Below are 14,332 nucleotides of genomic sequence, written 5' to 3'. Positions count from 1 at the left end.
TGTGGAAGAATCTGGGTTATCAAACAGTAGAGACAATAATGTGGGAAATAAAGTTAGAGAATGGTAAAATAAAACAGAATATAACAACAACCAAGAGTAGATATTTCAAAGATAATAAAGTGACAGAAGTAAAGGCTCTGCTTCTGAATGCAGCTAGCATTCAGAACAAATAAATTGATAGCGTACACTGAAGTAATTAAATACAGGAAAGCTAATGGAATGTTGAGATAGAAGTGCTTAGTCTAGATTTAGAATCCCTAGTGTGGAAAGCCATTCAGCCCAACACTGACCCTCCAAAGAGTATCCCACCCATACCCATTTCCCTACCCTATTTTACATTTACCCCTGACTAATGCACCTAACCTACACATCCCTGGATACAATGGGCAATTTAGCTTGGCCAATTCACCTAAACTACACATCTTTCAATTGTGGGAGAAGACCAGAGCTCCCAGAGAAAACCCACATAGACAAGGGGAGAATGTGCAAACTGCACACAGACTCCACCCCAAGGCTGGAATCGAACCCACACCCCTGGTGCGGTGAGGCAGAAGTGCTAACCACTGAGCCACAGCATTGGCTCTTATTTCAAGATTGGAATAGAAGACTAGGGAAAACTTACTGCAACTCTACAAGGTGCTAATAAGACCATATCTGGGGTACTGTGAGCAGTTTGGGCCCCTTATTTAAGGAAAACTATCATTTAATCAAAGAACCTTCATTTAGAAGAACCTTGGTGTGGAGGGATTGTTTTATGAGAAAAGGCTAAACAGATTTGGACTTTACTCATCAGTGTTTAGAAGGACGAGAGGTGATCTCATTGAGACACATAGGTTCTTAAAAGACTTGAAAGGGGAAATGCTGAGAGGATGTTTCCCCTCATGGGAAAGTCCAGGACTAGAGGGCATAGTTTCAGAATAAATGGGTAAAAACAATGACTCCAGATGCTGGAAACCAGATTCTGGATTAGTGGTGCTGGAAAAGCACAGCAGTTCAGGCAGCATCTGAGGAGCAGTAAAATCGACGTTTCGGGCAAAAGCCCTTCATCAGGAATACAGACAAGGTGCCTGAAGGGTGAAGAGATAAATGAGAGGAGGTTGGGGGTGGGGAGAACACACCACTAATCCAGAATAAATGGGTGCCAATTAAAGACTGAGATGAAGAGGAATTTCTTCTCTCAGTGTGGTGAGTCTTTGGAACTCCTTGCCACAGAGAGCTGTGGGGTGGGATCCTTGCAGAGAGAACATTTCTGATGTTGGAGAAGTCCAGAACTAGGAGTTACAGTCTAGGAATAAGGAGTAAGCCATTCAGGACTGAGAATTGCTTCACTCAGAGTTGTGAACCTGCAGAATTCTCTCCCACAGGAAGTTGTTGAGGCCAGTTCATTAGATATATTCAAGAGGGAGCTCGACATGGGCCTTGTGCATAAAGGGACTAAGGAGCATAGAGAGAAAGTGTGAATGTAATACTGAGATTGCATGATTATATTGAATGGTGTGCATATTCAAAAGGCCAAATGGTCTACTCCTGTAACTATTTTCTATGTTTAATGTATATTTAAGACTGAGGTAGATAGACCCTTCAGTGGAGGATTCAGAGGAGATGGGGAAAATGCAGGAATGTTAGATCAGGCATGATCTTCTTGAATGCCAGAGTAGGCCTGAGGAGCCAAACAGCCTACTCTTGTTCCTACTTTTTATAGTCTTAAGGCCTGACCCATCCACTACATTTACCACTCACCAATTTTCAATTCATCTGCAAACTTAAGGATCATAGTTACACAGCATGTAAACGTTCAGTCCAACCAATCAATGCTGCCCATAATTGACCAGCCTTTTCCACATATACTAAATTGAAATAAATACAAATAAAGATCACCCAGCCTGATGTATTTGGTGCCTGAAGGGTCCAAAGATTCATCGTAGGTGGCATCGTGTCCTTTTGTGGGAGGTGCTGCTATGGCAAGGGGAAATATAAATAATCAGTAAGAGCTTTGGAAAAATGGCAGAGAAAGATGCAATTGGTGTTGACATCATGTTAGAAAATGTAAAGTCCTGACGCAAGAGATGGTAGAACTCTTATCGCTGAATTTCAAACAACCCTATCTTTCACTTCCTTAAAAACTTGCAATGTTTCTTTTGAATTTTTTTTTCCACTGCTGACGAATGTGGCCATTGACCTGAATGTCAACTCCACTTTTGTTTAATGTCTCTACATGTGACCTGCTACCGACAACCCAGCATTTTCCGTTTTTATTTCGGATTTCCAGCATCCAGCAGTGGCTTTGCTTCTATCGGGATTGCAGAACATGGGAATGATATGCGTTTAATGGCTGTCACAACTTTCTTTCCACACGGAGGAGTTTTATCTGAACTTTTTTTTCTCTCTGTCCCAACGTGTGAGGTAGAGGTGGCAGCACAATTTTCGATTGACAGGTGTCAGTGCGATCCTAAATCTCCATCACCTTTCACAGCCGTTTCTTTTTCTTAGCTCCGCCATTTTGTGACGACCGTTATGGAATGCGTCGCTCGTGCAGCCGGGTTCGGCCAATCGGCGAGCGGCGCGGCCTTTCAAACCCTTCGCTTTGGACCAATCAGAGGTCTTGGCGCTTTAGCGGTTCTTGCGAGCTGTGGCAGCGGAAAACAAGAACTTTCGTATTTCAAAAAGAAACCGTTTTTTTAGAGTGCACGAGAAGAGTTTATTTTGAAGACTTACACGTTTCAACTAAGGTACTTTTTTCTCCGTTATGCTGGGTAGGGGGTATGGAATTAAGAGTTATTGTTTATTTTGGTAAACCTGTTTTATTTGACGTTTTGAGAGGGCGGGGAACGTGTTTCCTCCTGTCAAATTTCTTCTGAAATGGTGGGTGGAAACAAATCAACAAAAGCGCAAATAAAATACCGAAATGTTCTGGTTTTGCACGCAAACATATTTGAGACGTTTTAATCTCTCCCACCCCCTCACTTGTGGTAATTTGACAGATTTTGATGGTTTTAGTTAATTGTTTTCTTATGAAAGCTGCGAGATTACAGAAACTTTTTTAAAAAATGGAATTTTCCCTCCAGTTTGAGAGAAAGAAATAGATACTCGCATCATTTATATGGTGTTCTCGTGGAGTTCTAGTTAAAACTTTCGAACTTTTACGGATTATTAAAAAGTAAATGTTGAAAGCAAATGGTCTCAAAATAACTTTCCCCTCTCCTCCCCGAACAGATCTTGTTTAACTTTTTGCTTAAGTATAATTCACCTTGTGCTTATTTTCTTTGGCTATTAGATAACAACGAGTTTATGGAGAGGTACTTCCTGTGCCTCATTGAACTGTCAGTCTTTTAAAAGAAATATCGTCTCTATCTTGTCAGCTCCCCACAATCAGGGAAAGTTGATTTCTTGTTTTAAACCAGACATTTCTCAAAATATTATAATTAAGAAACAATTCAATGCTTCGTTGTGCCTGTATGCTTTTATTCTTTGGAATTTAGGTGCTGCTGGCAAACCCAGAACTTATTGCTAATTCTTAATTGCCCTTGAACTGAATGGTCTGGTAGGCTAATTCAGGTGGTAATTAAGACTGCAATAAAGTCTATAAATACAGTCCTGACTGGCTAAGGCTAAGAAATTTCATTCCTTGTAGGGTGGGAAATGTGTTTCCTCCTGTCAAGTTTCTTATGAAATGGTGGGTGGAAATAAAAAAAACTAGTGTTAATAAAATGCTGAAATATTCTGGTTTTGCATGCAAATATATTTGAGATGTTTTGATCTCCCTTGACCCTCTCATTTGTGCTAGCTTTACAGATTTTGATTTGTTGGTGATTTTTGATGGTTTCAGCACTGACAGCAGTAGTAGGGAAACTGCTGGAGAAGATATTGAGGGATAGGACCTATTTACATTTGGAAGCAAAATGGGCCAACCAGTGATAGGCGGCACGGTTTCATGCAGGGAAGGTCATGTTTCACCAACTTAATAGAATTCTTTGAGGAAGTGACAAAGTTGATTGATGAAGGAAGGGCAGTAGATGTCATATACATGGACTTCAGTAATGTATTTGATAAGATTCCCCATGGTAGGCTAATGAGGAAGGTGAGGTTGCATGGGGTCCAGGGTGTTCTCGCTAGATGGACAGGAAACTGGCTGGGCAATAAGAGACAGAGTAGTTGTGGAAGGGAGTTTCAAAATGGACAACTTTGACCAGTGGTGTTCCAACTGTGATCTGTGTTAGGACCACTGTTTTGTGAAATACATAAATGATCTGGAGATAGGTCTTTTGTTTGGCCACACTTGGAATACTGCATACAGTTCTGGTCGCCATATTACCAAAAGGATGCTTTGGAAAGGGTGCAGAGGAGGTTCACAGGAGGTTGCCTGGTATGGAGGGTGCTAGCTATGAAGGGAGGTTGAGTAGATTAGGATTATTTTCATTAGAAAGACAGAGGTTGAGGGGGGACCTGATTGAGGCCTACAAAATCATGAGCAATATAGACAGGGTGGATAGCAAGAAGCCTTTTCCCAGAGTGGGGCACTCAATTATTCAAGGCGAGAGGGGAAAAGTTTAAGGGAGATATGTGAGGAAAATTCTTCTTACAGAGGATGGTGGGTGCCTGATACAGATCCTTGGAAAATAGGTGACCGGTTTAAATAGTGGATCTGGATTCCCGCATGCTTTGAGGCACAATATTAGCTACCTTCTGGTCCTTGGTACCTCAGCTGTAGGTGATGCAAATAATTTTGCTAGGGGTTCTGCAGTTTCTTCCCTAGCTTCCGACAACATTTTGGGAGACAGTTGATCTGGTCTGGGAGATTTATCCACCTTTTTTTTTAAATCTCCAACACCACCTGGAACATGGGCAGTATGCAAGACATCAATATTTATTTCCCTTAGTTCCCTGGCCTTCATGAATTTCTCCAAAGTAAAAGCTGATGTGAATTATTTGTTTAATATCTTTTCTGTCTCCTGTGGGTCCACACACAGACCAGAAGTTGTTTTATGATTACTCAGCATTGTTGAACCTAGCATTGTAATACCAATTTTGTGAATTAAATTTAAATACCAGCAGCTGGGATTTAAATTCGTGTCGGCATCGGCAACTGGATTATTAATATAGTGACATATTATTTGAATTTGATCTTGTAAGGGGTTAATTTACAATCTTGGTTTAAAATAATTTTTTTTGTATTGATGAGGAAGATGTGCTGGGGAGATAATGGTTTCAAAATCAGCTGCAATTTAGTTGGTACTTTCATTCTAAGACTTGTACACTGCTTTCCTATTCTAGTTTGTGGCAAGTGTTTGCACTATTATGTTTCAGTTTTGTGGGCAAAGGAACACTGGTGTTGGGTTTAATGTTTGCTTAAACTAGAGACCGAGATCATAACTGTGGGTAGTAATTTGGATAGCCAGATTTGTTTTCCTGTGCAACTTTGTCATTTGTGCTACCTTTGTGTGCAGGTTGTGGTGCTTACATTTGCTAACCTCAGAAGTTGTGTTCAAGTTTAATCTTTGGTGTATAATTTGTCCTTGTTTCTCAGTCTTTCCCAACGGTCCAGGATTATTTCATTGTTCTGTCCTGCTGTGTTAGTTAAGTGAGGGAATAAATGTGACTGGGTTAATCTTTATTTGGAATTGGATATTTATTCTGTTCTTTATAGTGGCATCCAAGTGCTATTACCATCAGCCCTTGACAGGGTAATGCTGTGGCTTAAACTCCAGTAAAAGTTTCAGCTTGACACGTTTTGTGTCCATTTTGAAGGCAGTTATTATGGAAACTCTATTGTAACTGTCACCATTTATAAAACATAATGTCGTAACAACACCCAAAGCACTTGACATAAGTGATATCAAAGAGCATTTGCCTTTTTTCCCCCTTTGCCCTCCCATATTTCTATTTCCATTTCTGTTCCAAGCCTTCAAAAGTCTTTCTACTTTCTTGCCACTTTACAGGCTTAACTATTGGATCATTCTTTCACTTAGAATCCCTACAGTATGGAAGCAGGCCATTCAGTCTATGCCAGCCCTTTGAGAAGCATCCCATGTAGACCTGGAGAAAGTGAGGATTGCAGATGCTGCAGATCAGAGCTTAAAAATGTGTTACTGGAAAAGCACAGCAGGTCAGGCAGTATTCAAGGAGCAGGAGAATCGACGTTTCGGGCATAAGCCCTTCTTCAGGAATGAGGAAGGTGTGCCAAGCAGGCTAAGATAAAGGGTAGGGAGGAGGGACTTGGGGGAGGAATGTTGGGAATGCGGTAGGTGGAAGGAGGTTAAGATGAGGGTGACGGGCTGGCAAGGGGGTGTGGCCGGAGAGGTCGGGAAGATGATTGCAGGTCAAGAAGGCGGTGCTGAGTCTGAGGGTTGGGACTGAGATAAGGTGGGGGGGAGGGGAGATGAGGAAGCTAGAGAAATCTGCATTCATCCCTTGTGGTTGGAGGTGGCCTGTCTCCCCAATATAGAGGAGGCCACATTGGGTAACCCATAGCTTCATCCTTTTCCTGACAAATTGCTTTTGGGGAGGTGATAACCTAGTGGTATTATCGTTGGACTGTTAATCCAGAGATCCATGTAATCATCTGGGATCCTGTGTTTGAGTCTTGCCATGGCAGATTGTGGGATATGAATTCAATAAAAATCCAGACTTGTGAATCCGATGACCATGAATCCATTGTTGATTGTTAGAAAAGTCCATCTGGTTCAATAATGTCTTTAAGGAAACTGCCTTCCTGACCTTGTCTGACTTACATGTGACTCCAGACCCACAACAATATGGTTGACTCTTAACTGCCCTCTGGGCAAGTAGGGAAAGGCAATAAATACTGACCTAGTCAGTGATACGCTCATCTCTTGAATGAATTTTTTTTTCATATAATATATTTTTATATATTAGAGTTTTAGAGTTTTAAATAGAGTTAAAAAGAGTTTTAAATATTACAACAAATAAAAAACAATGCAATTCAAAATAGTACAAAACTAAACCCAAATAATAAAAAAGTTCCCTAACCCACCCTCCTATAAGAATGTATAAACATATATAAAGAAGTATAAAATTTTTTAAAAAACCTAAACTAGCTTTTTAACTAAATAAATAAATACCTAACACCAAACAAATAAATAGTGATAACTCAGCCCAGCCAAACAAAACACTCATACATTCACAGTTTCTCCTCCCTGGATATTGTACTCATGATACACAATTGTTACAGCTATATAAAAGCCCTTGTTAGCATGGCAGATAAATCTGTGTCCAGGTATTTCAAAAAGGGTTGCCATGTCTTGTAAAAATTCTTAGTTTTGTGGTGTACCATATTTGTGAGAAAATCCAGGGGAATATCCTCCATAACAATCTTCTGCCAACCTGACAGGCCTAAAGTGGACCCTGTGGAGAATCTTCAACTGTAAAGCATGGGTCCTATTGCAAATTGATATCTTCCTTGCATTCTCCCAAATATCCTCCCGTGCCTCTGAAGAAACTTCAACATCCAGCTCTCTTTCCCACACCTTGCAGAGTCGATCAGACTCATCTGAGGTGGCACCCCCCAATTAGTAATATAAAGTACTGACAGAGAGTGTACTCTTAGTCCCTAGTACCCCTCTTTCTATGTCAAATTTGTAGGGATCAGTCAAAAGTGTGTTTTTTTTAAAAAAATAAAATCCCTAACTTGAAAAAAACGAAAAAGGTCTCTATTAGGTAACTCATACTTCCGTACTAACTGTTCGATGGACGTCATTACATCTCCCTCAAATAAATCACCCATGCAAGATATACCCCTAGCTGCCCAACGTTTAAATCCTGAATCTATCATACCCGATTGGAGACTCGGCACACCCACTAAAGGTGTAAACCAAAGATGTTTTGCCAATATTACCTTCCTTCTGCCGAATTGCCCTCCATGCTTTAACAGGATTGATGACAATTGGGTTATGGCAATATTCCCTAATTATCCTCACCTTGTCCAAAAACAGCAAACTGGTAAGGGGGCACCTTGCCTGGGAGGCTTCGATATCTAGCTGTATTGAAAGAGGGTCCCCACAAACCCAATCACTCTCATAGGTCAAAAGCGAGCTTAATTGGTAATTTTTAATGTCCAGAAGGTCTACTCTTTCTTTCCCCCCCCCCCCCCCCCCCCCCCCCCCACACCCCAGTCTGTGAGGTAACTGCAGTTTGGTTAATTTAATGAGGGGCCGTTTATGGTGCCAGATAAAGGAGCTGAACCAACCGTTCAGTCTCCTGAGTGTTTGTTTGTTGAAAATCAGGGGGAGCATCCATATAGGGTATAGCAAACGAGGGAGAATATTCATCTTAATAAGCGCTACCTGACTCAACCATGAGACCGGAGGTGCCTCCCATCTTTGGAGATTTTGTTTAATTTTTTCAAATATTTGAGTAAAATTGACTTTGAACAGCCACTCCAGAACTAGAGTAATGAATATGCCCAAATACACAAAACCCCCCTGTGATCACTTAAATGGGAATCTATAGTCACACTCGAGCCAACTCTTTCGTAAGACTGCCCATAGGCATGGCCTCTGATTTAGCAAAATTAATCTTATACCCTGAAAAAGCGCCAAATGCGTGAATGCATTGTATCAGGCAAGGCACTGAGACTGCTGGATTTGTCAAGGAAATTAGAACATCGTCTGCATACAACGAGATCTTATGTAATTTTGACCCCACTTCTGGAGCTGATATATTGAGATCCCCACAAATAGCCTCTGCCAACGGTTCAATCACCAAAGGAAAAAGTAATGGTGAAAGGGCACAACCCTACCAGCTGCCCCTAGAAGTATTAAAATTGCTTGATTGTACCCTGTTGGTAATGACTGCTGCGAGAGGTACACTGTAGAGAACCTTTACCCATCTTATGAAAACTTCGCCCAGACCCAACCGGTCTAACGTATAGAAAAGGTACGGCCACTCAACTCCGTCAAATGCCTTCGCTGCATCTAAAGAAATCACCAATCCCTGTATTGACTGCTGTTGGCTTGCTTGAATTACGTTAAGCAGCCTCCTAACATTATTGGAGGATCTGCGACCCTTTATGAAGCCCGTCTGATCCTCTTTAATAATAGAGGGTCATACAGTCTCCAGCCTTAAAGCAAGAGCCTTGGAGAGGATCTTAAAGTCCACATTTAAGAGTGAGATGGGCCTGTATGAAGCACAGTCTTCTGGATCCTTCCTTTTTATTTAAGGATAAGTGAAATATTGGCCTCTCTCAGAGATGGTGGGAGATAATCATGACTGGATGAATCATTAAACATATTCAGCATCGGACCTGACAGTATACTTTATAAATTCCTTAGAATTCACTGAAGTCCATCAGGACCGGGTGCCTTTCCACTCTGAAGCTGCCTCACAGTTTCCTGCACTTCTTGCTCTGATAATGGGGCATTGAGAAAAGACTGTTGTTCGGGGGTCACACCGAGGAGCTTCAGATCTCTAAAAAAGAATTCCATTTTGGCCTGCCCCTCCGCACCATTCTCAGACAGATATAACTTAGACTAGAATCTCTGGAACGCCACATTAATCTTTTTAGATTCACATGTTAGGTTCCAAGACCCTTCCATAATCGCTGTAATGGTTTGTGGGGCACTTCTCTTTCTGGCAAGGTGTGCTAAGTATTTGCCTGGCTTGTCACCATGCTTGTATAACCTTTGCTTTGCAAAAGCCAGCTCCTATTTTGCTGTCTGTGTGAGCACTGAATTTAGTGTAGACCGCATGCCATAATCCTCTGTAGTTTGACTAATGAGGGTATGTCAAAATAGGCCTTCTCGGCTGCCTTCAACTGTGCTTCAAGGAGACGTTGCTGCTTCCTACTTGTGGAATATGAAATAACTAACCCCCGGTATAAGCTTTAGCAGTTTCCTAGAGAACAGATGAACTATCAACCGAGCCTATGTTGATGTCTAGTAATGCTCAAAATTCCCTAAAGAAATACTCCACAAACTTACTGTCCATGAGAATAAAGGGGTCCATTTGCCAGTACCTTGAATTCACTGTAACATCCTTAATCTTAACCATGAGGTACACTGGAATATGATCAGAGATGGCAATATTACCGATCGTACAGGATGCTACCAGATCCAGGGTTACCTCAGGGGTCAGAAAAAAAATCAATCCTCGTGTGACATCTATGTGGATTGGAGAAAAACGTGAAATCCCTATCTGTCGGGTGGAGACCCCTCCAGACGTCCACCAACCCTAATTCCCCATACAAACCCAATAACTGTTTAGTTTGTGCAGAGGGTATCGAGGGACCTTTAGGCAACCTGTCTACTGTGGGGTCCATGAGGCAGTTAAATCTCCCCCTATAATGATGTGCTGAGACTTGAGGCTTATCAGTTTAGAAAAAGCATCTACCAAGAATTTAAGAGGATGAGCTGGGGGACAATAAACATTTAAAATGCCATATTCTTCTCTTTTATCAAGGCTTTAAGAATTACAAACCTCCCGTATGTGCCTTTAACACATTCCAATAATTTAAATGAGAGATTTTTTCTAACCAGTATAGCCACTCCCCTACTTCTGGTATTAAATGATGAAAAATAAACTCGGTCAAAGCCATTCTGCTGTAATTTCAGATGCTCCTTGTCACCCAAATGTGTCTCCTGTAACAAAGCAATATCCACCTTCTCCTTTCTAAGACTCGAGAGTACCTTCTTCCTCTTAATTGGTGAGTGACTTCCCTTGATATTCCAGGTACACCATTTAATCAAATCATTAGCCAAAATCTTCTGCAATTACATTTAAATTCCAGAGAGGAGGAACCCGAACCACAAATTGCTGAGTCTTAGTGTCGCATGGTCCACCAAATATAAAAACTACATAAACTAAAACCACTACATTTAACAAACATACAAAATTTTTAAAAATAAAAAACGACAAAAACCAGAAACTACCCGGCAACTAGCCGTCCCGAACTGCCCATAAATAGGCATCTAACCATCTTCACATCTCCCAGCTAGAGCCGCATCACAAGCACAAGCTAAAAAGAATAAAACGCCCCATAGGATATCAATATGAATAAAAAAAATTATTTTTTTTAATAAAAAGAGGAATAAATACCCCACCCATCCTTTGGTATGTCCTAACTTAGAAATTTAAAATGTACATCTTAACCACTGCCAGACATAGTTTGAACCAAATTATTATCAATAGAGGAAAAAAAGGGGAAAAACAAAGCTCCAACCGGATTTCCTCCGTTTCTTTTACAGAATGATAAACGCATACCCAAGCAACAATATTTATACATACTACAATTGTTTAAATTAGGTTAGTTTGTCCACAAAGTCTCTTGCCTTCTCCGATGTGTCAAAGAGATGCATGGATCCATCTAAGGTGATCCGAAGCACTGCTGGATATCTCAGGGTGTACTGAATCCCAAGTTCCTTCAGTCTTCTCTTGACACCATCATACGATTTTCGTTTCTGAATCACCACCGCTGAAAAGTCCTGAAAAAACACTATCTTAGACCCCTCGTAAATTAGGGCCTTTGGATCCTTCCCCTGGAGTCTGGAAGCCTCCATGACTCTCTCCTTATCCTGGTAATGATGGAACCGCACCAGGAAAGGATGTGGGCATTGACCCAGACCCGACCTCTGCGCTGCGACCCGGTGAGCCCTCTCTATCTTCAATTCTCTCATGCCAGTCTGCAAGTCAAGGAATTTTGGAAGCCAATCTCCACAGGCTGCTCACTTTCCTTACCTTCAGGCAGACGGATGATCCGAATGTTTTTTTTTTCTCCTGTCCCTGTTTTCAAGATCATCCACCTGGTCACGCAAATTACGAACCTGCGTCTTCAGGGCTTGGATCTCTTCCTTGAATAAACTGTCATCAGCTTCCACCACTGTGACCCTGTGCTCCACCTCATCCGTCCTCTTCTCCAGGTCTCCCAGCTGCTACTCATGCTTCTGCAGCATGAGAGACTGGAGCCAGCTTTTCTTCAATCTGTTTCCCCAACATCTTGCGAGATTTCAAGAGCTGGTTCACCAGGTCCTGGAGAGTAATCGGCTCCGAGGTTGCTGTAGGCCTGGGCTCAGATGCTCCTTCTCCCTTTTTAGGCATTTCTGGACAGCTGAAAATTTTTAAATGTTTCTTGGTGCTCCACAATCTTTCCAACGCCCCAAGAAATCCTGATGACCTGGGTTGGGTGGGTTAAAGGACCGTCCTGTTCCTGCTGCGATGCGAATTTCTGCAGTGTGATCTTCTCAGAACGCCGCCATCTTAGATCCTCAAACAAATATTTTTTAAAAAATCTCATGTCTCCTCCTTCCTGACTTGCAATGATAAATGTGAGGAGTCCATAGTTTTCTTGATTGCCAGGATTGAGACCATCAGATCAATTGACTCTTTTATTTCCATTCCTTTCTTTGGCCCATTGGGACTGTAAAGTTTCTGCTAGCCTAACCCAGACCTTTCTCCTTTTAGTTTCTCTCCTGTCTTCTCTCATCCTTTCTATAGCTCACTTGCTCAACAGACCCTTGGTGTTTTTTCTGTATTCTTACGAAATAGCTGACCCCAACTTTCTTCCTCGTCCCTATGTTAGTTGGTATTATTAATAGTTCTCCCCTCTAGCTCTGATGCTCTCTTCAAATGTACCATTATCATCCCCTCCTCAAAAAGATAATCCTTGACTCTACCACCTTTGCAAACAGCCACTTAGTTCAATTCCACCCTTCCAAATTTTCATTGATCTTCCTGGTACTTCAGATATGAATGCCTCCAGTTGGGTTACCTTTGCTGCCACATTATTGAGCCATTTTTCTTTACTGCCACAGAAAGTTCTTGTAAAAATCTCACAATAGCCTGTATTGTGGGAAAACTATCCCATGCCCTTCTTGACCTGTCTGACCACATCATCCACCTTCAATCCTGTCTGCTTTTTTTCCAGCTGGATGAATCTGCCATTGCAGAGAATAAATCATTTTAAGATTCAAGGATTGCTTAACATTGGCATTATTCAAGTTTATATATCAATACTGTCCGAAGGAAACTGTTTGGAGTTAAACTTGAACATTCTTTTTTCTCAAGTGCCTTTTGCGCTTCAGATTTCTAAAGTTTTGCCCATTTTTAGAAAATATTCTACACCTCCATTCTTCCTTCTAAAGTCCATAATCTCTCACTTTCCCACATTGTATTCTGTGCCACTTCTTTGCCCACTCTTCTAGCCTGTCCAACGCCTTCTGTTTCCTGAACGTTACTTGTCCCTCCACGCATCTTTGTGTTTTCTGCTAGCTTAGCAATAACGTTTTCAGTTCCTTCATCCCAATATGAGTAGTTGTGGTCCAAACACTGACCGCTGTGGAACTCCTAGTCACCGGCTGCTGTCCTGAAAAAGACCCACTTTGTCCTCACTCTCTGCCATCTGTCATTCAGCCAATCCTCTATCCATGCCACTACCTTGAGGTGCTGCGCAGGAGGTTCTTAATCAAAAGCCTTCTGGAAATGCAAATAAATAATGTCCACTAGCTCTCCTTTGTCAAAGTTGCTTGTTATCTCTTCAGAGAATTCTAATAAGTTTCAGCCATGAACCCTTGACAGAGCTGCGCTGACTCAGTCCTATTTTACTATGCACTTCGAAGCACTCCGCAATCTTATCCTTACTAATGGACTCGCAAATCTTTCCAACAACTGAGGTCCAGCTAACTGGCCTATAATTTCCTGTCGGGGTTTAGATTAGAGTGGTGCTGGAAAAGCACAGCAGTTCAGGCAGTATCCGAGGACCAGTAAAATTGACGTTTTGGGCAAAAGCCCTTCATCAGGAATATAATTTCCTGTCTTCTGAAACCCTCCCTTCTTAAATTTGGGGTTGCATAATCCATTTCCCAGTCTTCTGGAATCCTCCCTGACTTCAGTGATTACTGAAAGATTGCCACCAATGTCTCCATTATCTCTTTCAGAATTCTGAGTGTATCCAACTAGTCTGGCTGATTTATCCATCTTCCTTCCACTTAGAGTCTTAGGATCTGTTTCCATGCTATACATCTTTGTCCAACTCTTCCATGCCGACCAGATACCCACTTAATCTAATCCCATTTGCAGCACCTGGCCCTCCAAACCTTTCCTACTCGTACCCATCCAGATGCCTTTTAAATGTTGCAGTTGTACCAGCCTCCACTACTACTCTGGCAGCTCATTCTGTACACCCACCACCCTCTGTGTGAAAAAGTTGCCCCTTAGGTCTCTTTTACATCTTTCCCCTGTTACCCTAAACCAATACCCTCTAGTTCTGGACTCTCCCTTGTCTATTTACCCTATCCATGCCCTTCATGATTTTATAAACTTCTGTAAGGTCACCCCTCAGCCTCCACACTCCAGGGAAAACAGCCCTAGTCTATTCAACCTCTCC

At 41.7% G+C, this 14,332-nt stretch overlaps 1 protein-coding gene across 2 annotated transcripts in view; it reads left to right on the top strand.

The window, feature by feature from the left end:
* Positions 1-2,620: 2,620 nt before the first annotated feature.
* The window catches only part of lbr (lamin B receptor), a 90,026-nt gene continuing 78,314 nt past the window's right edge, over positions 2,621-14,332 (top strand). For both annotated transcript variants that reach the window (XM_060847977.1, XM_060847966.1), the window contains exon 1: positions 2,621-2,729. The gene's annotated coding sequence lies outside the window, so the exon portion shown is untranslated. The remainder of the gene's footprint in view (positions 2,730-14,332) is intronic.

The sequence above is a fragment of the Hemiscyllium ocellatum genome, chromosome 3 (genome assembly GCF_020745735.1).
Source record: "Hemiscyllium ocellatum isolate sHemOce1 chromosome 3, sHemOce1.pat.X.cur, whole genome shotgun sequence".
NCBI classification, from domain to species: domain Eukaryota; kingdom Metazoa; phylum Chordata; class Chondrichthyes; order Orectolobiformes; family Hemiscylliidae; genus Hemiscyllium; species Hemiscyllium ocellatum.
The sequence above is the reverse complement of the archived record's forward strand: the minus strand, read 5'-3'. Positions and strand labels throughout refer to the sequence as shown.